Below are 26,341 nucleotides of genomic sequence, written 5' to 3' on the forward strand. Positions count from 1 at the left end.
AAGAATACTCATGTTTTGAGAACAATTAAAAACCAACACTGTTGTTTTAGTGTCCGCTTTCATTGAGCCAGTAATCAGTGTTGGCTTAATTAATAGAAATGTTTTGAGTTTATTTAAGTGGGTGTTAATTGTCATGGAATCACTGTGGAGTGACTCAGATCTCTGTGATTGTGAAGGTGGGCTGGAGCCAAGCTCTCGTGCGCTCTGTTCAGGCGATCCCTGCTCTGTGACTGGAAGGCTGATGTGCTCCATCCAGCGCAAATCAGGAGCTGAAATATTGCTTGTGTTTTGAAAGGCGTCCACTCGAGGACCCACCACCATCCATTACAACACAATGCTGAGAACAGCAATAGCCGTGCGCTGTTTATCGACATGAAGATAATGTTTCCAAGCCGGAGGCTTTTTCATGGTCTCGCACTAGCAGTCCAGAGTAAGGCGTGTGGAACGTGGGGATCGCTGTTCGGCTCCCTCTCTTCAAATTGTTCTCATCCTGACACCAGAGGTTCTTCCTGCTATGGTGAGGTGGTTTAGGTAAACTGTTTTCTAAAGTGGTTTTGTTTCAAGCCAAGTAATGGAAGAGTATATTGATCAGCAAATGGGAACAATGCTTGATGTTCAGGACTTACGCAAATTGCTTTATTAAAGGCTGGCGATGATGCAAAACGCTTGTAGCAGCATCTGTAAAGTTAGAATAAGCAGTAATGCCCTTTGATGAGTGTGTCCTAGCATTGTTATGTTCTGTTGTGATTTGTTTCTGTGAAGAGGCACGGCTGCACTGCTGAGCTTCTGCAGAACAGCTGCGAGCCTGTGCTGGCTTATCGATCTGTGGGCCGAGCCATAGCACAACTTCACTGCACCGTTTTTAAATGGCTGAGAGACACAGAGGAGTCTCTAAATATTTCTTTAATTCCCTTTATGTGGCCATTTTAGGATTCCAGTTTAAAAAAAAAAAAAAAAAGACAAAAACAAGCCCTTGATGGAGTCCAGATCCCTTCCTCGCTGTAATAATTCCCACAGTTCCCTGCACTAGCAGTATAACATGATTGCAGTGACTAATTCCACTTTCAGTGCGTCTCAGCAGGAGCGTTCTGGACCTTGCTGTGTGGTTGACGTTTTCGCCAACATTTTTAAAGCCTTATTCCATCTGCAAGCGATGGGACTGAGCGAAATAGAAACTGAGAAACGAGCACCTGGCTTATGCAATTTATTCTGAGCAATAGGAGACAGCTGTCCCCATTCACCAGTAAATGATCCGGACACAACATGTGGTGGATCTGTGCAATGGAGAAACAATGCTGGTCGTACAGCTGCGTTGGTAACGTCTAAAAATGTCTGTATTTGAAGTAGTTGCCAAATCTAAGCTCACCTAGCCATGTAAATGTTTTTTGATTGTTTATTAGCATTTATTTGAATGTATTTGTCTGGACAGAAATGCAGCAGTGCATACTGAGCTGTTCAGGAATTCAACTCGAAGCTGACTTTGTTTTACTCTTGGTGCTCAGCCTCCTCCCGTGTGGGCGGACAAAGTCAGGCAACATTGGCCTGCAGTAAGCTGCTCTATCTCCTCTTTTTCTCTGGGCTCCTCTGCAGTAAACTAAAAAAGGGGGTGGAGAAGCAGCTTAATGTTTTACCCATTGTTATGGACTAGTTGACATTTTTTGTTGATCTTGCTCAACAGTCGCCATTCGTATCTAGGTTCCCAATCTTTGTTACTGGGCCAAATTACAGTGAATTCATAGACCGGTCTGGGACGTGGGTGCCCTGCAGTTTACCCATCATTAGCTGCAGCCGCTCTGACTGAGATGATACTTCTTTCAGACCGAGATTGCAGACACAAACACCCGGAAATACCGCATACCGCAGATCATCATAGCTCTGGGTTGAATCGACTTTAGTGCTTTACTGATCCGGCTATAAGTCGGTTTAATTATTATCTTTGTGAAAACAAAAGCAAAGCTCACTACACCTGACATTTGAACTGTTCAGGATGCTTGAAGGAACAAATGGTTTAGTCCCATCCACTATCAGGAAAGAAAAATCTCATTCCGCTCGTGACAGTTATCTTCTATGAAGGTGTGGATGACCTCAAACCGCAAAGTTAGTATTGATTTTAGTGGCTGTGGGTGTAGCTGTTGTACTTCCTAAAGTAACATCCCCATAGAGGTTCTAGTAGGGAAACTGTGCCAAATTGAAGATTTGGGGGGAGACAGGAAACTGCCTTGGTTTCCATGTGAAAATTCTGTGATGAGAAAGTCTCAAGGGCTCTGAAACTACAAGTGACGAGTGAGACGTGATGACACAAACGCATTAACATCTGTTAGTACGAGGTCTTAACGCTGCTTTGCCTTAACTGTAAAAAGAAGTGAGAAATTCCACAAAGAAGTATATTTCTGAACACATACCAGAAGCTGTTACCGATCATGCTGTAAATCTTTGGGGAAAGACAGCAGAGCGCCAAGTCAATGCATACTCCCTTGAGTCCTTCAGAGGTAACACACAACTAATAATCAACACTCACAATTAAGTACGCTTATGAAGATTTTTATTAACAGTAGACATGTGGTGTGGTCGGTGAGCTGCAAAATGAATTTAAAAAGTATTGTTTTTGGAGGAAAAAAACATTTGCACTTGCATTGGATTTGTGAGTGAGGGTTAAAGACGAGCGACTGAATATATTGTAGGTATATTTGGCTGAAAACTGCAGGTAACTTTCCAACAGGAAATGGAACAGCTAGAGAGCAGCATGTGTGTATGATCTAATTTTATGCTAACTGTTACTTAATATCATACAGTAATATATAACTTCTGGCCAGTGTACAGAATGTTAGCTGAGTGTTCATAAACTCTCATCTTGACAAACGTATGATGAGTTAATTAAATTGAGAGCAGGTGGGTTTAAAATATATATGGGGTGAAGTTAGGAGTTGGGGATTACATAATTTGTGATGAAATAAATTACCTTTGTCTAACTGCAGCATTTAATATAGTTCAGTTTCAAATCAGTTTGTTCAATATATCAAACTAGAGTAACATTTCACTGAAGGAAAGAGGAGTGTTGGATTTGTCAACGTTCTCCTTGAATCAAGCTTTAATGTACTGTGTTTTACACCATGTTTTTCATTTTTATTGAAGCATCAAAAAAAGTCATTGGCAACAAAAAGCTGCTGAGAACAGGCCAGGGACCCGAGTGGATGGGCTGTCATACCACATATCTAACAATAGAGGGCCCACTGACACATTCAAGTCAACAAGAACAAATCACATTCTTGAGTTATGGAGGACAATGAAGCAGAACTAAACATTTAGACTCAGGATATATACATGACAAAATGTGCTGTAAATCACCTAAACTAATGTGTATTGTCGTAATGTGACATTTTTCACCTTGGTTACTACTTAAACATGCGAGGGAAACATTCAAAGAAAGTTCCAGAGCAACCTGGTGCTCCAGACCAGCTGAGACGGTGGAAGATCCCTGTGCTCTAGGGTCACGGGCTGTGGATTCTGCCTGAGATTCAGCCACTGTAGTAAAATAGTGTGGGGAATTAGCTTATTTGTGTGTGCCTCTGTTCATCTCTCATCTCCACTGTAACACTGGACACATTAAGAAAGAAATGCTGATGCTACTTAATGGGTTTCAGATATTTTGCACCTTACAGTAGAAATAGTCTTCAAAAAAAATCTTAAACTTGACAAATTACTTTCAAATCCTGACTTCAAGCATGTAATTCATGACTGACTGAAATGTGCTCCTGTTTTTAACCTCTGCACTCAATTATTCTTACACTGCTGCCTCTTTCTCCATTTGATGTTTGTAACTTGTTTGTCTACTGTTTTGTGTAACTAATTTTGTGTTTTGTGTCAGGTCCCCCTTGCAAAAGAGATTTCAATCTCAACGGGGGTTTTCCTGGTTAAATAAAGGTAAAATAAATGAATAATGGTACTTCAGCAATAATATCCTATGGGACATTTTTGTGTGCGCATGGCTCAGAATGTGCATTCTGTGAGATACCAGGTTCTGACGGAGTGTGTAATCTGGTTCTTCCCTCTTATGTGTTTGAACACTGTGTGCTTTCATCATTGGCCCCTGCGTGTCCTTGGCTGGCGTTGTGTTTAACTTCGATTGTTCTCAAATTTAGTTTCCATCTTACTTCTTCGGTCACTTCGGTGTGAGGCCATTTCTGATTGTTCAGCCATTAAAAATCGATCTCTCCTCCACGATGGTCACCATGCTGGAATTCTGAATCCTCACCAAATCAATAACTCCACTGCAAACTCTCTCACTGCCCTTAAATCGGGCTCAAGACCAGTTAATAGGAAAATCATTTCAGCTTCATAAATGAAAGCAGCGGTGTCGGTGGAGTTGTCACTAACTTGCCCCAAACATTGCTCCGTGACTGATGGAATGATGGGGTGCCCTCTCAAAACAGATGCAGTTGGGGAGGGACTGGGGGGTTACAACCTCCCAATATTACAAAACGGCGAAATAACACCCCCCCCCCCCCACCCCCATAATAGTCCATAGTATGATAATGAGGGGGGCATATTTCATATAATTGAGATGGTGGTTAAGGTGGTGATTTTGTGTTGGGATTGGGATATACTGATCAGTAAAATATATTCCTCTTAGAATTTTTATTTCACAGCTGAGTTCTTTTAAAAAATGTCTTTAGAGGGTTGAAGATCTTAGGGGTCCTTGCCTTTCAACCCCCCAAAATACAAAGTAAAGTTATGCCCTTGTGGCACTCTAACATGGCCTGCCTTTTTGATTGCAGAATGAAATGATCCTTGCAGTGGTCAAACGCTCACCTGGGGGGAGAAAGATCGACCCTTTACGATCATTCCTTTCCTCCCATGAGCACCCTGTGCCTTGCTAAGCCCGTAAGTATTTTCTGTATTTATTCACACGCTCGTTGCAATGGCTTGACGCAGCGCTAGGCGTAGGGAGTCGCTGGGGTGACAGAGGGCTGTGGTTGTGAGGGCCTCTAGAGTAAGCTGGCTGCGCTTGGATCCCAGCGGCTGCAGCGTGTTAAAGGCCTCCAGCTTTTAAGTGCTGGGGGGGGGGGGGGGGGGGGGGGGGTGAAGCGCTGGGCGCTGGGCGCTGCATCTGTTGTGGGACTTTGTGGTGTGTCAGCACAGAAACCGCCTGCTTTTACAGAGCTGTTTACTCACAGGCCTGTGATTAGATCTTGCCTTGGTGAGGCCAGCAGGTAAACACTCTTACTGCCTACAAGCAGAGGCGGCAATAAATGGCCAAAGGAAAGCTCTGAGTATTTTACAACCCGCATTCATTTTATTGGTCCGTGCTATTCTGTATCATTCACACAATAAAGTATGCTGAATTTGTATAGAGGCAAGAAATCTTACCCTTGAAGTGGGATTTTTAGCTCCCATTCCAGGGGGGATGGGGGTGTACTGCCCCATCATAATAGGCTTCTTCACACGCATCACTCAGACACACCAACTTTATCCTCTATTTTTTTTGTACCATGTAACACACATGCACGTGCATACACACTTTAAACATTATACTGTACATTTTAGTACTTCTGAGATCAAGTTGATTTTATATATGCACTTTGGTCAATGTTGATTATACTTGATTATAGTCTGTCATATTTTTTGGTGAAAATAAAGTAAATCAGTTATGACATTTTTTTTAAAAACTTGCTTGAAAGCAAAGTAAACCGTGCGCTGACATTAAAAACATTAATATAAAAAAGCATTTTTTACCCCTACCTCTTGGAACAGACCTCTCCTTAACTCACTTTGTTTTCTTGTCTTTTCATCATTGCTATATCTAAAACACCTGTCCATCTGTCCAGCTTGGTGAGTGACATTCATCTGGAATGTAATTTAGAATTCCTTGGCATCGAAGACATCCTGAAAACTGTGAAAGATGACCCGCATTCTACTTTAAGACCTTTAAAGTACGTCTTTATCATTTAACCTTTCTGCTTAAAAAAATATCTAAATCATTCCACACCATTTATTTTCTTTAATCAGATTTCAGCTTTTTTTCAGTGGAGGAAATCCTCTATCATCTTTGTTTTCTTGACAACAAAATGGCTGGTGGCATTTGTACACCTGATGAGGTAATGACAGTTTATACATTTTGCATTTACGAAAGGGGGAAATTAACAGTTCACCTGGTAGAAAATTACTATTGACCAAAGGAAATGCCTTATCAGAGTCTGGACTTCAAACATATTGGCAAACAATCTTTTTCACTAATGACTGTATGTGCCTCAGGCCTTACCCTGTCTGCTGGCTTATGACTATAATATGGTCAGTGATCCTGGGAGGTCATAGACAAGTACAAAGAAATGACTTACTAGTTACAGTCCTGTATTTTTTATCTTGTGCTCTGCAAGACTGTATCTTGTCTTGTTGTAATGTTGGCTTGTATTTGTGTTTTGTAATTGGATACCATTTTGTATCAGACTTATCACTACCATCTTCTCGTAGCAGACAAAACATACATTCAAAAGCTGTGGGTACACTTAGTTGATGTGTTTGAGTTTCTGTTCTTTGGCGTTGTCATGGTGACGCCCTGTGCTGGATTGGGACACAACGCTCGGCGGCGTGAGGACTCGAGCAGGCCGGAGGTGTGTCTGTGGAGGTGCGTCAGAGTGGCGTGGGACTCCCTACATTCCTGTTAGGTAACCTGCCGTCATTTCCTTTTATAACACTGAGGGAAAGTTCTCTCTGAGGTTGCCACTACACACATGCACAAACATACACACACGCAACTGAAAAAGAGTCACCCTTCTCATTGCTTACACAAGGCAGACTGATGATAAAAGGTGAATTATTGAATAGAACTTTCAAGAAGCACGACCTGTGGCATACATTACGTGCAAGAGGTCACCTTTTTGTTTCACAAATTAAGAACAATCCAAAACTGCCAGTTATGTTCATGAAAAATATTTTTTAAAGTTATATTCTTTTATCTTACCTCCGTATCTGTAATACAATAAAACTTCTTGCATGTGCATTTTCAATTACTGATATTTGAATACTCAAATATATTATACATAATATATTATGGTGACCACAAGCAAATTGGATAAATCGGTTTTAAATCCATTAGAGAACCATGCCCCCAACCCCACATCCTGCAAGGTACTGAATAACCTTCACGTCTCTCGGGTGAATAAAGCCTCATTATAAAGGTCTGCATTCATTCACAATTTTAGACAGAAGTATTTTCAGACATTAACTTTATCCACAAATTACGGTATTTTCTGCACAGTTCTTTGGCTCATCATCATAAATATTTATTAAAATAATTAATTAGCATTTATGAATACTGATCGTATTAATCAATTAATGATCTCCTGGTTGAATTTGTTGAATAATTTAATATTGAATTATAATTTGAATTATTTAATAGTTAGAATTTTGCTTACTTGTTCAGGTCAAATGTATTAAATAGAAGAAGTTTTCCACGGTAAATCAGTTATCCTGGCGTCATGCACATAGTCTAGTAGGACAAATTATGAAATAGATAATTGGGTGTGATTACTGGACTTCAAATCCATAATGGACAGTTGGCATTCCAAAGCTCCGTGCCATGCGACAATCGCACGCCTTCATTCGGCACCAATAGGAGATAGCGCCTCGTATCGCGCTGCGTGGGATTTGACCTGTGCACCCACAGGCGCAGGTGAGCCACACGGAAGCTCCGTGTTTGTGTGTTTTCCGGAAGCCCGTTGCCTAGCAACCGCCATTCTTTCTGGGGAAGCCCTTGCGTGTGAGCGCTCTGGGGAGAGGACCTGACGTAAGCGAGCTAGACTTTTCTGTGATGGGGACCACGAGGCAGAGCCCGTAGTTGTGAAAGATAGACAGCTGATGAATCACTTTGAAAGTATAATAAAGGACTGTGGCACCACACGGAGCGTCTGGTCTGTTTCAGTGAGGGGCGAAAAAAATGAACTGACAGCCTAGTGGATCAGACACCTACACAGGCACGTCATGACATGGTGGGGGAGAGACCGTGAGAGTTTCGGGGGGATTTCTGGCTTTGGCATTGCTAAGGTATGGGGTGGGTCAAGGGGGTGTGCGGTGGAGGGTTGTCTCCGGGGGAGGACCTGACAAATAGTTGTCTCCAATCTTTAGAGAATTCTTCATTCAAAAGTAAGCAGAAAGACATGCTACTCATCTGGGATAGCACCAAGAACTGCTTAAGAATGTGAGGATTGCACAGTGACGATGGCTGATGATAAATGATATGAAAATCAAAAAGCCCTACCAGGAGATGAAAATAAGCTTTTGGGGCAGGTCTATTCTACTCAAATCTGAGATGTTAACAGAAACAGTGGGAGTATACAATGCTGCCCCTTCGATAAGAGGGTAAAAGCTACATGCTTCAGCTGCCATTTAAAAGCTAGTTAAACCATTTTCCACCAGTACACACACACACACACTGTAATTCAGACAGTCAACCAGACCGTGGAATATTTTAGAAAAATATTGTGCAATTCTTTTGGTTTTCAGCAAATATTATTTTTATAGTTTCTGTGATTTCTGCCACTAGGTCTTCATATGGGTTACAGTGATAAGCAAAACAAAGGAATCTGAGGTACACCCTTGACCACAGCACAGGTATATTATTATTGCTGTTGTGATATTTGACTTCATAACTGGCATCGAGGTCATTCGTTCACTGCACTCAGCATGTTTTAAAACTCTGTTGCCCTGGAAACAAACTTGGAGAGATCAAAGTCTCATCATTCAGTGCCTGAGGCTCTGACGTGTATGGAACAGTCCAGGGCTGGGTGAACTACGTATCTCACTGCTATGTGTTCTTTTACAGCAACGATTGCACTTAGTCAAATCTCCTTCACTGGTTACAGGTAAACCCTTCCAGCCTTTTTCCTTTTCTTTGGTGACGTGATAGACTTGAACAAAAGCTTGAACCTGCTACAGTAGCAGCATACTCCTATTTACCTTCTGGGTACCTAGGAAAATCAAAATCCTGAGACAATAGTGAAGTTTCAACAACACATAAACAAAAGGAGAGAAATATAACAAAAATAATGTACTACTCAAAGATCAGATTTCCTGATTTCCCGTGATCCTTTGTGCTGTAGGAGTTAATAATCTAACAGAATGCAGGAGAACTCTGTCTGCTGAAGTGGTTATGGTAAGGCATATATTATGTTTAAATAATGAGCATTTTTGGAATAACAGTTTCTGGGGCACACAAGCTGAAAAAGGTTGACTAGGTTACTTATTACCCAGAAAGCAATAATACACAAATGCTGATTCATTCATACATTCATTAACTGTATGGTATTGACCAATAGCTTTATAGTGATCATCATTATGAATCATTCAGAAGAATGTTACTATTACTACCACTACTATTCCTACTACTATCACTCCTACTAGTAGTACTACTACTGCTACTGCTACTACTACTAAATACTAAACAGCAGCATAATTATAAGGTTATGTATGTGTATGAAATCCAAACAATTTGCAGAAGTAACCTATATTTTCTTAACTTTAAATCCAGCATATGGTTCTGTGCCATTTTACTAAACTAAAAAACACAGTGTATGTGATGTACACAAATGTGATGATGTGAACTTTAAATAAATGATGAAGTGCAACATTTAAGGAAATAAAGCCCCCACTGAGAGATCTGCATCATCTATTTCAACCAAATGAAACTCAAGACTCACACTTATGTCTTACAGTTATATTTTCTCAGAGTTCTATGAATGATATTGCTGAGCAGACGGCAGAACTGATTCCAGTGTGCAGCATTTTGAATACTACCATGCAGTATAATCAACAGTTAAATGTTTATTACAGCAAAAAAAAAAGAAAAAAAAGCTATATCCACTGTTGCTGATTCAGTTTTGTTTTTATACTTTACAACCAACACTCGATGCACAGCTCAACAGCTGCAGTACAGATTTCTTGGCAACACACTAATTAATTCTGAAGGTACAGCAAATTTCCTACTACTCTTTGGTTTTTGCTCTTCGCTACTGGGTGTATTTGAATGTAAAAGCGGATGGGGCTTTAATGGCACTCTGCATATCTTAACCCTGTTTTAATGCAGTCTAAAGGACCAAAATTATATTTTAGCACATGAGCATGGCAACAGGCAAACAAAAAGAAAGGAGATAAATTCCTTCATAAACCACATTTGTGAATTACTGATCATGTAAAAACCCACTGTGGCTTCAAGATTGCAAACATCAGTACTTGGAGACGGCATGCAAACCATCCCTCTAAATAGGCACGTCTATTTCTGTTGGGCTTTGGTTTTCTTGAAACGCATTACATGTGTTTGAGATCAGTGTAGCTTTGACAAGAGCGCATAGAGTCGTCTTTGTCCCAGTCCAAGTAGACTACTTCTGTTCTGGTCATCTCCTAAAGGTTATCAAGTCTTCTGTCTGGTCGATGCTTCAAGAATTTAATACCTAATGTGATTCATGAACTACCGTAAGTGTGAATTTTCATCTGTCACCTTTTCTCTTACCCACCCTCTGCACTGGCATATTATTAGTCCTCAGTCAAGCCCATTCACTTCCATAGTCTTATTTTACTACTTGCTTTATTTTTGAATGTTGCAATGTTCTAACACCGGCACTAGCCTCACTGAGTTCAGGTGTGCTAACACCTGCACTAGCCTCACTGAGTTCAGGTGTGCTAACACTAGCACTAGCCTCACTGAGTTCAGGTGCGCTAACACCCACACTAGCCTCACTGAGTTCAGGTGCGCTAACACTAGCACTAGCCTCACTGAGTTCAGGTGTGCTAACACTAGCACTAGCCTCACTAGCCTCACTGAGTTCAGGTGCGCTAACACTAGCACTAGCCTCACTGAGTTCAGGTGTGCTAACACCCGCACTAGCCTCCCTGCGTTCAGGTGTGCTAACACTAGCACTAGCCTCACTGCGTTCAGGTGCGCTAACACTAGCACTAGCCTCACTGAGTTCAGGTGCGCTAACACTAGCACTAGCCTCACTGAGTTCAGGTGTGCTAACACCGGCACTAGCCTCACTGAGTTCAGGTGCAGTAACACCGGCACTAGCCTCACTGAGTTCAGGTGTGCTAACACTAGCACTAGCCTCACTGAGTTCAGGTGCAGTAACACCGGCACTAGCCTCACTGAGTTCAGGTGCTCTGTCTCCTAGCAGCTGTGTGGACCAGAGCCGGAGTTCCCTTTTCCATCTGCTCATTCAATTAGATTCTCCTCACAGGCTGCAGGGGGAAACCACCAGTGTGACATGTGCCCTCCCTAATTCCATCCCCTTTCCACCCAGACCACTCTCCATTACGGCCATGAAGTGGTTTTTCGCCGTAACTGCTTTGAGGAGAGTAAAAATAAACGCTGCAGACACATGTGCTTCTCGTTTGATGGGGGAGGGGGACAGACTGGATGCACGCATTCTGACCCATTTACTTTGAGTTGTTATGATTAGGCACAAACCAGCGTGCAATTTACAGATTATTTCCTTTAAATAAGAGGGTACACTTGTGAGAGAAGCGGAGGGCAAAAAACCTTTTTGGCAACGAAAAAAGACAGTTAAAAATAAAAAAATCCCACATAATGATATCTACAAATAGTACGCACAAAAGATGTCATTCTCCACCAGGCAATCAAGGACCCCAAAAGGGGCACATCCAGATGTGGCAAATAAAATTACATATTTTAGGTGGATTGTGTTTCTCTTGGGCCCAGTTTGCTATTCTTTTATCGGAAAAGACCTTAGGTCACAAGCTAATGTTAGTATGCACACTCAAGACTGCTTTTGAAAAGCATAGACAGCATAGCTCATTATTACGGTGCTTAAAATGTACCTGTGTTTGCGTGTGTTTGTACAACACATACATAAGCAATCAAGTTGCCTTTGGCCACTCCAACAGACCCAGACCATGGCCAATAAAGTAGTCAGAATTCGTTATCAGTCATCTCAAAATTTCTGGCCTTTATAATACAGTAAATATGGTAAGAGAAGCCTTGCAAGAGCACCTGTCAGGATTATTGCATCACAGAAGGAATTGACATGAGACAGCCCTGTCAGCTTAGGCATGCCCTTCCCAACTCTCATGGGAAGGTGCGTCAGTTGGGCCCAGGCTTCAACAAAAACTTCACATAAATGATGTAAAATGAATACATATTCACCAAAGTGACGACTACACGCACTGTTGAAGAGAAAAAAAAACAAAAAACATTTCTTAAAACAAACTTTAGTTCTATTCAACTAGTTGATCTTTATTTGAGAAGCACACTTTACTACATCAGCTCCAGTGACCATATTAGGCTATGGTTTGGGAGGACCATTCAGCATGGTAACCTTGAGAACCTCTGAAAGCGATGTTCTTTTTGAACACCTGCAATTTGAGAGCTGTTCGTTTCCTTCCACTGTCTTCATGTCGGTCGAAATGTCACTGCCATTAAACCCATATTTGTAGTTTCATGGTTGAGCGTGCAGTCAATGTGACAGGATATATGAACACAGTAAAATGTTGAGTGTTAAATCAACTCTTACAGAGTACATATCATCCCTATCTTGATCTGCAGCAGGTCAATTTTTTATAATGAGTAACAAGCTGGTGGATCTCATAAAGAATGGAATCATATTTTTTTTTAAATGCGGCAATCCCTGTATGTGACCTTTCAGTCAGTTCAGCTGTCTAGTTCAGTGTGACTGTGTTGTTCAATAGATCCTGATTAGGCCTAATAAACACAGAGGTTATTACATGATCCCTATCTCCTTGCACTGAGACATAAGGGTACTGATTCACAACCATCTAATGCCCCAAGGAAGTGATCTGTAAACAGGACAGGAGAGAAGTGCGTGACAGGGAGAGATAAAGGAAGAGTCACCAAAGGAAAGGAAGAGAAAAGGGCAAATATTGCCTTATGTGGCATTGCAGTGGCAGAAGCTTTACAAAGCAAAGACCACAGGGGCAGACATCATGTTTCAAAATATTGAGATGGTTGAGACGATAATGAAGCTACAATCATTTCAACTGTATCTTGTAGCTCAGCCAAATAAAACCACATTAGTTAAATCCCGAGAACACGAAAAGGCGCTTCTGAGGCCCTTGTGTATCTCTTTTCTTGTCATTTCAGAGGATGACATCAGACACAAGCCCTGTCACATTCAGCGCATGTGCTTTACTTGGCATCACTTGAAACGGGGAACTTTTTTTTTTTTCCAAAAGACTCACAATTGTGCAATTTTAGGCCGTCATTAAGGCGAACGAGGGATGCTCACGCAGCTCCGTCTCGCAGCTCACGAAGTGCAGGCCAAAGGCAAGTCTGATCCCGCGCTGGCAGCTCAGAGGCAAGGGTGATACGCAGCTCTTCCCCTGAACGTTCCCCGTCTAATCATTCCCATTAAGCTGTTACCACAGACCGCAAAGTGAGCGGGAGAATAAAAGAGGGGGACTAAACCTCTGACTATACCCCCAAGGAACTTCCGCCATATTTGACTGCAGATCAAACAAAGGATAGACGCACAGAGGGGAAGGGATTACACACGAATTTACAATAAATGGGTCTTGAGCTATATATCAATATTTGTATAGAAAGCAGGAGGACAAATGGATCAGCTGTTGGTTTATAGCATTTAATTTATCACTGCCGTGTGTGACTCATTCGTCAAATAATGACACTAAGCCCTAAATCAATATCCATAGATATGGACAGAGTTAAAGAAGGTACAAGTGAAGGATTTACTGAGGATTCCTCATGGATGATCATGCACAATGAATGCTAAGGCCTAAAAAGTTGCGTCTCTACAGTATCTTTTCAATATTTTGAAGTAATAGCAGTGTGTGAGATCATGTTTTCTTTTAATTGAAACTCCTGGCTGTGAGCTGCAGCTATCAGATTCATGAGCCACAATGTCATGCAGTTCAGTTACACATAATCCAGTAGTATTTCCTTCAGTCAACATTTTTGTATGGTTAACAAAAGGTTGATTAGTTAATCTATGACTTGCGCTCACTGGGAGCTGAAAGGGGACCATTGTTTGAACCAGATTTTTGTCCAGGAAAGGATTCGCTGAAATCCTGCAGTTGATCTTTACAAAACAATCGTTCACAGACGATTACAAAAAAACCCAAAATATTTTTCTGAAAAATCCCTGGAGTAGTTTGACAATGATGGCAAATTGCATCTGTTGTACATAATGCATTTGGTTTTAAAGTAACACTTAAGTGTGTCTTATGTGGAAAAATGTAAGTCTTCTATAAGCTCAACACAAGATTAACGTAACAACATTCATAATCATTCAAAACATTCAAAACTGTTTCTTAGATGTTACATAAACTACAATAAAGCATGGTTGGTGCACATACTGTATTTGGTGTCAGTATCATTGCAATTGCTATGAGTATGTGTGAATTATGACAAAGTCCAGTTGCTAAATATGAGTAAACATGATGTCATATCCCTAGGACAACTGTATTTAGGGATCTCACATAAAGATTCATAGTTCTATATGAAATCCAACATAATTATTGTTAATTAACATTCAGAAGCTGGCAGGACTAAATGTTTTCAAGGGCAAAAGAGAAAAAAAACAGCACAGCACAAGCACACAAATGTGAAAAAATCAACTTGACAGATAGACAAAAGATCTGAAAGATTTCAAATGAAATGACTGCAGATCAACTGATGAAAGAGAATGATGGCCGTGTCATTGCGTGTCTGTTGGCAGATCGCTTAGAACGGTATCTAAGCACGGCCAACTGCCAACATCAATGATTGTACATCCTGTTCTGCTCTTCTCCTGAAGAGGACAATGTTTTGGCACCACTATGTTCTGACGCCCGAGGGCGTCCCCTGTCTGCAAGAGTGTTCTCTGTGCCTGGACCACACTCACCTGTTGTACACGTCCCAGGTAGAACAACTCAGCTTGGACGTACACCAACAAGAACACTATATCCCTGTGTCATCTGTCCCACCAGTCACCGGAAGCCATTCAAACCTCACTGTGCCCTACATTCTTTTGTTCCTCAACAACTGCCTGACAAAAATCACTGCCAGCTCTGCATTCCATCCATTTGCCTGATACCAACATATAACCAATATTCTTTCCGAATCACCGTTCATTTACCTGATAGCAATGTGTTACTGATATGGTTTTGGTGAGTGGGGATCAAGCCTGGTGCAGTGGGAACACAGAAATGTGATTCTCAAGCAGTGGCTAAAGAAACGACAAAGTCACTTTAGCAGCACATCTTCAGATAAAGGGGGAGCTGGGGAAGCTCTATTAGCCTCCATTCCCTGGGGCTGCCGTTCATCCCTTCTAATCCAGCACATTGTACCCGAGTTCAGGTCTCACAGGGCATCATCCGAGCAGAACAGCCACTCAGTAGAGGGTGGGAAATGACCTTTCCCCTCTCTCACTCCATTTTTCTTTTTCCCTCGTCACTAATCACCAATTTTGCCACCAACAGAGCAACCCCTGTGCCACCAGCATGCACAAACAACGCAGTGACTTCAGTGTATGTGGTCCTGTTTTGCCCTCCAGCTGAGGGGCATAGTTTATGGCCCATCATCGTGCTATATTGCTGGGGTTATTTGGCCCAATATTACAAAATGGGTCAAACAACCCCAGCAATATCGTACAATGATGAGTATTTTCCCTCTTAGAATTCACCAGAAATCATAATTTCTCAGCAGTTCTTTAAAAACAATTTTTTCTTGGGGGAGGTATGCCCCCAGACCTCACTGGAGGGTTGCAGTCCTTGAAATTAATGCATTATTCATTTCAACCACCAGGCAAGCCCCCCCCCCCCTCCCCACCACCACCACCACCACCCCCATCCCGAAATATTCAGTGACTATATTCTACAGGACAATGTAAACCTGTGGTAGGCTACTTCAGCATTTACCGCTGACTGAAGATGTATATTTCATACTGACTAAGCCCATGGATGCTAAGCGTGCCAGTAATCGGAGACACGCTAAAAGGCAGAGTTACCTGCCTGGTCACCTTTCATACCAGAGACTGATGCAGCCTGAGAACTGTTGAAAACTGAGAAATGATACAACCAGATCAATTCACACAGCACATTCACTGCCAGGGAGGCAGAAAATAACCGCCCTCCGCATAAATAGACTTCTGTGACATCTGACGCCCTCACCTTAATGTTAATGTCACTTTCTAATCGAGATTGACAGCCTGGCAAAGTTGCATTCAGTCACTTGTTGCTCCCGTTCAGGTGTCTAAACTCACTAGGCCACTTGGTAGCCACAATGAAAGACTGTATTCCACCTATAAGATGTACCCTGGTTGAAGTCATCATAAGAATCGCATTTTGGACACACATTTTACTACTGAGTGAACACAGTCACCTGTAGCAGTGTCCCCCAAATGCTGCCTCACAATATCTGAACAGGGGGACAGACATGGCCACTGTGCCAGTGTAAACTCAGCGATTCACCAGATGCTGCACTCAGAGAAGCCAAACCACATTTACTTTTAAGCTGGCCTTTGTGGCCAGGACGTTTTTCTACCACTGCCTCCACAAAACATACCCCTGTAAAAAAAAATAAAAAAAATAAGCACAAAAAATATACAATTATATTCAAATATGCCTACATAAAGTTGCTTTTTTAATAGGAGAAACTAATATTATTATCTGGAAAAAATAGCCCAGAAGCTCATATTGGTTAAAAACATCCCGTACAATAAAAAGTCACAGCTGCGGTTCGGTGGAAAATTGTGTATGTTGTCCTGAGGACTTCTTTGACTTGAAGTTTATTTTCTTTCTTTATTGCTGCTGGAGTTACACAGAAATATGGCACATGTTTGCCATCACGGCAGGGGAGGGGCTGATGGACAGATGGAAAATGCTTACGCCACGCTGCAGCACCTCAGAGTTTGAGGTAATTGAACAAATAAAGACAATGAAGTAATATCCTCCTGTGACCAAGAGAGGAAAACATTTTCTGGAAGAGGCTGAAGAAAGCAAGCCCGAGTTAGTTGGAATTCTGTGTTACAAACGCATAATCAGCACCTGGAAGGCAACGCATTTTAGCAGATGGAAAATGTCAATAGAAAGAGCAGTGCTTGAGAAAAACACTTGTTAATCATTATTTGATACTGACCATCATTACTCTCAGAGTAATGTTCCTCAATGGCTAAAGGGTAAAAGGCGAGAAAGTACACTCATATTACACAACTTGTGCATCACTCACGTTCGCACCATGCAGCACACAGGCCTCAAGTGATTAAACCGCCTTTCATTTCAGTAGAATTATAAAGATAATGGTCTCTCCTAAGCATCAACGCTACAAGAATTCACAGGTAACATTTCCCTGCAAGTATGGTAGCATTTATGAGGATTGTTGGCAATTAAGGGATTAAAATGTCACAGTGCTCCAGCGGTTTCTTCCAACACACATTGAAACACCTTTGGCTAACTTCTTTGATCTTGTGATATTTAACATCATACATGTACAGTTATGTTGGGTATTTCTAATATAACAACCACAATGACAGGAAAGCTAATTTTAGTGCACTCAGTCAGCCTATTTTTGTGCAATGCTCGCTCAATCACAATAAATCACTTCCTTGCGAGTGTGTTTCTTTTCGAAACTGAGGGCAGCAACGGGCACCAAAAACTAAAGCAACAACAATCATCTTGCCGTTTGTGCTGGCCAGGGTCCCCCTGAGATTGGTGTTTATTACATCGGTCTATGCCACCAACTGTAAATCAGGGAATTGCTTGTTTGTGCATCTTGTTTATTTAAGATGGGTAAGAAGCAGCAATGTGGTCACAGGCTGCTTCCTGCTGAAAGCCGAGGACATGTTGTCTGAGTGTGTGTCAACAGAAAAGAATGTGAGAGGGTGGCTTGAGTGTAGACAATGCCCCCGATTCTCCAGGACCGGCTCAATGTTATCTTTGGATACAGAGGTGCTGGGTCGAGTCTTGGCTGTGTCTGAGAGCTGTGTGCACTATACGCATGCAGTATGTTATGACCAGCCGGTTATAGCCGTCTGATTGTGATGTGACTCACTCGTCTCTCTCTCTCAATAAGATTAGCACATGTCAGCAGCATTTCTCGAGATTGTCTGACACATTCTCTTTTCATTCGCTAATAAAATAATGCAAAACAGATAATTCCAGCAATGTTTTTTGGACACAGTCCTTCCAACATTTGCTGGGAATATGTCCAGCCTAGAAAAACTGAGGACTGTGTGTGGTGCAGTGGGAACCGTCGCGTGGAAGGTGCGATTGTACAATGAGTTTTGTGAACAAACAACTGGCCTGCATTCACATTTTTAAATGTAAAGAGCTGCAAGGAACTGTTGTTACACACACACACACACACACACACACACACTCATTGTCATTTGTCGAAAGATAAGAATGCAATTCAGGCTGTGTTTTTGACATTTTTTCACTCACCGTTGAGTCGAACTTGAGTAGAAGATAGATCACTAGACAATTAATTTCTCAAGAATTGTGATGTTTTTTATTCAGGCATAAAGAGTGCCCTTTTCTGTCGACAGCTGAATCTTGAAAGGCTATATTTTAGACTGAATTCTCCACGCTTAGCTTCAATCGGCCTGCTCATCGGTCCATATTGCTATCCTGCCCCGCGCGCCCTCCGTCCCAACATCCAAGATAGCTTTCCCCAGAGGCCAGTAAATTATGGCTTTTAGAAAGGGCTTATTTTTCCAATGTTGCAGAAATGTCTTCCTGTCTTTCTTGAATGAGGGAAATATAACAACAACAACATTCCGAAGGGCTATAATTTTCTTCCGGCGGGTAAAAGTTGTCCATTATGGTTAGGGTCAGGGAACAGATTTTAACCAGTCATCAGGATCCCTCGGTTGGCCACATCAATGCCCCTGGCTGGAACAGGCGGAGAGGCCCTGTCCCTAAGCACAAACACACCAATCACTTTAGGGAGCCACGCAATTCCGTCCCAGCACCCCAAAACCATTCTGTTCCCTGAAATCAACACACGTTCCCTCTAAATTACAGTATGCAGATACCCATATGTGTTCCTGTTATTTCCATGATGTTTCCTCTGATGTGCACCTTCTGTAATATCAAAACAAAATTCCTCACAGCATATGACAGAGCAGCAGTGTGGAAGGATTTATGCTTGCAGACATTCATAAAGTGGAATTAGTTAGCTTGAACCTGCAGCTCATTCATTATTCAGTACCACTTACGCAAAACTTTGTGCAGCTTTCTTCTTTTTAGAATTCTTTTTCCCTTTTTTTCAAAATCTTCTCCCAATCTGGAATGCCCAGGCATATTCATCATCATCATCATCATCACACTGATGTTCCCCACCCTTTTCAAGTCACTTGGGATGAGAGCATTTGCTAAGTCAGAGGTATCCAACTCTGTTCCTGGAGATCTAGCATTCCTGTAGGTTTTCACTCCAGCCCTAACATAGCACACCTCATTCAATAGCTAGAGATCTTGTTGAGCTGCTAATTAGTAGAGTCAGGTGCGCCATATCAGGGTTGAAATAAAAACCTACAGGATGGTAGATCCCCAGGAGCAGGGTTGGTTGCCACTGTGTTAAGTGAATATAATGTAATGTACTTGCTGCAGTCTCCACTATTAATTTGGGAGAGGGCAAAAAAGCACGCGTTCGCCACTGAAGTGTGTGATACCAAGCGTCATCTCTTCTTACAAAGATACGATTTCATACACGTTCAGTCAGAGGAAGTCACTTCACCTTCAGCTCATCAGCTGGACCATGAGTACTGACCCACCTGCAGAAATTGTTGCAATGCCATGTACCAAGCACTTCAACAGCAGCCTCCAAAAGCCTTGGGATAGAGGTAAAAAAAAGGAAAGGTGTGTGTAGGAACCTAGTCACGTTCTTCTAGTATACAAATACTTTCACTGAAACCGTTCAGATAGTATTATGTCTGAGGTTTAGCAGGTGTTGACAGGTTGTCTTTGCTTGTCTTTTGGCTCTGTCGAAGGACGGCGATGACTCTTGGAAGGCATTAATGTACGGAGACAAGTGGTGCAGGAGTCCAGGACGAAAAGTCTGGGCACGTCGCGATCGCACGTGCAGTTTTACACGGAATTAATTCCATTGCATGGGAACCTGTGACTCACTCGGGCAGTGTGAGAACGAGGCGAGGAGAACACTTGTTTTGGTGCGGCTCCACCGGCCACAGACACCGCTCAGATTAAATCTCGTTATTTTTGTACCGTTCTGCTTGCATGCCCTCAGCTTGTTTTGCAGGAATGGTAATCCTTGATTTAAAAAAATAGAGTGTACTGTACTGTAATAGTGCGGGACCATGCCAAACCCTGACAGCATACTGAAAAGAGAGGCTCTGTGAACTTAAGAATAAATACATAATGAGAGAGGCATCATAAGATACTTAATCGGCTTCCAAGGAAACATGGGTGTAAATAATATCATTATGAATAATATTTATTATTGTACATATTGTTCACAATAATATGAATTGAACATAACATTTGATTACTGCCAAGGATAGAGTACATGCAGTACTACTATTATAGTATTAATATAAAAAATACTAGTGATCTGTTAACTGGGATGGTGGTCCTAAATGGGTGGAATCTTAGGTCAGTTAAAATCGAATATGTTTTGGCCAAAGGAAAGACTAAGTCTCTTATAATGGCTGTTAACATTCATTCAGAATTTTCTTTCATTTTTTAATGTGACCCGGTTGTGTCAAATGTTATAATGCCTCTGTTGGGATTTATGTTAGAGGTAAACAAAGTGATGTTCCATGTAATCTGTTTAAACTTGTTAGTTTGTGTGCTAAGATCTAAGCTATTTCCATTCTGGATTCACAAAGATCTTATTCTGATCGGTAAGCCTGAGGGGCGTGGTGAGGGAGGAAGCCATGGTATGTCCTGTCCTGATATAAGCACATCTCTCCTCCATTCACACTGCATCATTTATGTGGTGTTTCCAATCATGACATTTTGGTGCATCAGACTGGTTCTTGAATGCATCTGTGGCTACCGTTCTCAGTTTACCCAGTGGTCATCACTTGTGTTACCACTAAACCCAGACACGGTACAGGGTTTCGGGTGTCACCGAGCACTTGCACTACTGGATGGAAATTCTTTCTGCCACAGGAGATGAATTGGGGGGCATATTAAAAACATGATCGACTGCAAAAATTATTTGTTTTTACAAATGCGGCAGACTGAGCTATCAGGTTGAACTGTGAATTTGGTCAGAGCTTGATCCACACACATGGGCTCTTTGTCGGGACTTCAAAAGAGCATAGCCCCTAGAGGGACGCATTCCAGAGCTGTTTAATTTCACTCCAAATAATCAGCAGCTTCAAAGGGCCCCTTGGAAAAGGGCACTGCATAATTCATAAGGTAACGATGCCCGTCTTGAGCGAAATTGCAAATCACAAACTCCTGGGGCCTCTGAGTACCTGAAATAAGTCATCTTAAAATCAACTTGCACCTCCCTTCATGTAGAATTTTGAGCAAGGCAAATATAACATTATTACTCCAATATGTAGCACAAATGTGTGCATTAAGGAACACCAGAAATGTATCTGGGTTCCAGTTTAGAGTGGAATATTCTTTGGCTTGTTTCCCAACGCATAGCAAACATTCCTCAAGCCGGCTGTTTTGCAGGTACCAGACTGCTTCTTAAATGTGATTCACAGAAATAACAACTGGAAAGGTTTAGTTAGCTATGTGCCAACCATGTAAACATTCCATTGCAGTATATTCCCACAAAGTGCTACTATTTTCTTTTTGTTTTTGCCGTTTGTGCTAGACTGACGCACAGCTTTCGAGATTACTTTTTAAATGTTCTTATACCATGTGGTTCCATAGTCTACATATTTTACATAGCTGTGTGCTTCCATTGTAACAGGTAACTTTCACACGTGCCATAGTGTATGTTTATCTGAGCAAATGCACCATACAGGAACATTTCTACACTTAACTATAGAAATGTATGCACAGCAAGCAAATAGGATACATGAAATGATTGCTTGCTGTATATAAAAGCTGTTATGAGCAAAATGTTTTGGTGATTCATTCATTTGGTTGAATATTAGTTTGTTCTCATTGTCTGTCATCATCATAGTCAGTTTGTAAAAAAGTGATGTTTTGTGGTGTCATGGTGTGATGTCCAGTGAACAGATTGGTAACTTGTCGTTATGTAAATGCTAACTATGATGGCATTAGCTCTGGAGTCTTCTGAGAAGATGAATAGGGAACCACAATCATATCTGTCTGTTTCACATTGTGCAACAGTTACTGTGGAAAAACATACAATTGTACTGCCCCATGAGCTTGCTGACACATTGTAATCAATATCACTGCTGTGCTGAAATACATTTTGACAGCAATTCAGGGAGGAACACCCACATGTGAGTAAAAAGAAAAACAGAGGATTAAAACATTTTTTTGTAAGTCTATCACAGAGAAGGCAGAAGATTGGTGGAACTTCATTTTACAAATATCACGCCCGTTTATGAGTCATCAGATGTTTGAGGATGGAGATAAGTTGCAATTTTCCATTTTCTCATAATTCTGACATTTTCTGCACGAGCTTAAGACACAAGCCAGATGACAGCGGAATGTTGCTTTGTTTCAATTAGTCCAGCTGTCCAATTTGGCGCATCGGAAAATTAGCCTCAAATGGATCCCAGATTAAAGAGAGTAAAATGAAACAACAGGACGAAGAAAAAACAAAACAAAAAAAAAACAACTTTGCTCCCTTGCAGCAATTCACACGAGGTTACAGTGTGGTGCAGTAGAGCAGCAGATAGAGCGGGCTGGTCCTCTGATCCGCTTCCCGTGAGCCACTGGTGGTCGGGAGGGACGGGCAAGGCTGCAGGCCATTGGAGCAGACAGAGGATCAGCTCAACGCTGTGTCTAGACTGAGGTACCTGCATTCCTGATGAAAACATTCATACCGGCGAGCTTAAGGACGCTCTTGAGAAAGACACGTGGGCAGCCGGGGGTTAATGCACGTTCAAACACAGACTTCTCTCTGTTTTTGTGTTTATATATTTAGGTTGGATATACAATAACAAGCTAGTGCTGATGAAGGTTGTCTTATTTTATTTATATAATACCCCTGACCCAAACCCATTCCCACCCCCCACCCCCCCTCAAACACACAAAGCCTCACATTACACACATCCCAACTCCCAAGCATGTAATTATACAATCTGGAGAAAACATTTAATTTTAAGTTTGGTAACTAACTGCTCAGCTGCTGCCTGACTGTAATTTTGAAAATTCCTGTATGCACTCGGCCGTTGCCCTTTCCATTCGGTCCATTGATCAGAAGTAGCCTGAGCTGGGCCATTCGGCTCTGAAGGAGATAAAATGGCAGCAGGCAGTGTCTTAAGAGAGATGCACTTTGGGGTAAACAGAAAGGTTTTTCCAAAGGACAAAAAAGAAGAAGAAAATCTCCAAATTGGTGGGGAACTACTATCCAAAAACAAAAGGCATGAAAATACAGAAAGGCATGTGAGCAGTTGGAGAGGTCACTGGAAGCACGCTGAGCGGCCTGGCCCTCCTTTAACGCTGAACACATGATGAGGGGATGAGGGAGCGCAGCTGTGTGCGCTGAGACCTTCAGCGAAGGCGCTGACTGCCGCACAGGACTGAGGGCATATTTTTACAACCTTCGAGGTTTTGATATAAAGTTTCTTATCCTGTGGGAAGAGGTACAGTGGATCGTATGGCTCCATCACTTTACAGTTCTGTTTGCTGTTTGTTTATTGAAGCAATAAATCTATTTGCACATGTCAAGTCAGGAGAGGTCATGTGATTGAGCTCTTGCCACCGGTGTCCTCGGGTGCCGTCACTCAAGAGATAGCTGCCATAAAGATATTCCAGAGACATAACAGCATTCTGTTGGTTTTGGCAAACCTCTGCCGGTGTGTTAGGCAAAGGTTAATCCCTCATTCTGCAGAATAAACAAAATGCAATATAAGACATGGAGCTGTTATTACTACAGCCACTCAGTCAACATTTCCACACAACACTGGCTGAAAAGACACTGAGACTGCTATAGAGTGGTCTGCATCACCTTTTGAAAAATGATCAAACAGGGCTGCAGGTGCTCTTCTGACAAAACAGAAAACAAGCCAGCTTGTCTGCTGCCAAAAAGAATTCTGCTCTTTTTTCCCACAGTCTACAGGCTGGGTAGGAAAGGAGATGGCACTCCAAATATGCACATAAAATAAATGTCACTTCAGTCAAAGGAAATATTTTTCATGCCATTACCTGCTGACATCTTTTTATAACCTTTAGCCTGCCCTAAAAAAAGGCACAGTCAGTCCAGAAAAATGAAAATATAAAAAAGAATGCAGTATTAAAGACAATGTGATGAAAGCAGAAAAAGACAATTAAATTAATTACGAAATTAGAGCTATATTAGAAGTTATACATGCATGAAAGAGACACCATACACTTTCATATTAAGATATAATTATTTTAATGTTTACTGATTAGATTTAGGTGGATCTTGTACAGGTAAGTTCATTTATATGCCACACGCTTGATCAGCCAAGGTCCAATTTGAAGTTCCATCCAGGCAGGTAGGAATAGACCTTGAGGATTAAGTTCTCTAGTGAAAATCAGTCAATGTCTACATACCAACCAATGTGTCCATCTATCCAAGTGTTCAAGTAGGCAAACTGAATGGAATTCAATGAGGCAATCTGTTACGCAAGTCATTGTCATGCATGCTGAAAATGTATCGGGCTCTGATTTACTCTGATAAACATTCCAGCTCAAACAAACACAATGTTTGCTTAGCCTAAAACAAATACCTGAGACAGGTACACTGCAGGGGTCCAGCTAGCTGCCATTCACAAGCTCTTTCTCTGCCTCATTAGGGCAGAGGGACAGAATCACATAAAAGCACCCCAGCAAGGCCTGAAGACCCCTGCTGCCAGCTGGACAATACACTCTGTGATGGAGGGTTGACCAATGTGTGTGTTGGGGGGGTGAGGGCCTTGTGGTTTGGAGTGCAGGTTCCAGGTGAGCAGAGAGAGTATAGGCTAATCCCTGTCCTGCTGAGAGAAGACGGTTGCTGGCTCTTAATGCTAATTATGACACAATTGCGAAGTCTCACAGACGCATTGGTGGCAGGAAAAACAATGCAAACCCGCTTGAGTCTCGTGTGAAAATCTGAGCTATAATAGAAACAGGACACTATTGGGGTATTTATTCATACAGCCTCCACCCCTTTACAAAACCTTTTTTCTAGTAGTGAACAAATGTTTCTAAGGATTTGTTATTTTAAAATGAGAGACAAAGCATGTGCAGAGGAGATCTCCTACACTCTTCATGTAAGTTCTAGAAATGATTTATTTTAAACTGTTTTTTTCCCAATGTTACGGTGTTGTTTATTTTAAGACATCAATTCCAGAAGGATAAACATGCATACTGACAGGCCATAATAGAAAAGACTGTATGGTTGGGATATGATGTCACAATAAATAATATTCTCTTTCTCCTCATGATACAGGACAAATCCCCAGTATCTGTAAACACCAATCAGTGAGTCAATGAAGTCCATTAATGGCAGGTAAACCCTGATGACTTCAACAGAACAAATTAGTGGGAATCAGCTCCTCTAATGGTGGCCGTCAACAGGGGTTTTTCACACCTCTGTGCTGTTTGTCACCTTCATTCCCTTCAGTTTTCACACTTTATCCCGAGTGGTAATGCCCCTCGTTGACATAAAGAGGCTATGTCCTGTATTTGGATTCTGAATGGAATGCATCTGCATTGCTTTCAGTCAGGACTGAGAAAGCATTCCATCAGGGCTGAAATTAACTTCAGAAGGGCTGTGTCTGATTCTCACAGCTGATATTCAAGTAATTCTGTCAGCCATATAACTATAAATATATGTTTCTGTATCAAAAATGGTCATTAGTTCTTTTGTTGAATTTTCACAGATATACCTGACCACAGATCCCTTGCAGCAGTGCCCTCATCCAGAGCGACTTACACCGCCTGCATTTTATTATACATTTATGCCCCTGGGTGTTTTTTCTGAAGTAGTTCAAGTTAAGTGCCTTGTACATGGGTACAATAGCAGTAGCCTTGTCTGGGAATCAAACCTGCAACCTCTGGATTACAAAGCCGCTTCCCTTAACAGTATACAATACTACCTTGCTGTGCCACGCGTCAGACATAATAAACACATTATTAGATGCACTGTCAACTGGCACGGTCAACTGTTTTGGCTAATTGTGACCAATTGAGACAACGTGGCGTTGATGTGAGTACGTGAAGCTGAACATCTTGTTCTTTTCATTTCTGAAAGCTGAAGACATGTAAACATTGCAATTAGTGTGTGTGTGTGTTTTTGTTTGTTTGTTTT

At 41.7% G+C, this 26,341-nt stretch overlaps 1 long non-coding RNA gene across 1 annotated transcript; it reads left to right on the plus strand.

The window, feature by feature from the left end:
* Positions 1-4,781: 4,781 nt before the first annotated feature.
* On the plus strand, positions 4,782-24,984 carry LOC118226299. The gene is made up of 3 exons (XR_004765015.1): positions 4,782-4,881; positions 5,826-6,662; positions 24,846-24,984. It is a non-coding gene; the product is annotated as an uncharacterized LOC118226299 (long non-coding RNA).
* Positions 24,985-26,341: the final 1,357 nt, after the last annotated feature.

This window comes from Anguilla anguilla, chromosome 4 (genome assembly GCF_013347855.1).
Source record: "Anguilla anguilla isolate fAngAng1 chromosome 4, fAngAng1.pri, whole genome shotgun sequence".
Lineage (NCBI taxonomy): Eukaryota > Metazoa > Chordata > Actinopteri > Anguilliformes > Anguillidae > Anguilla > Anguilla anguilla.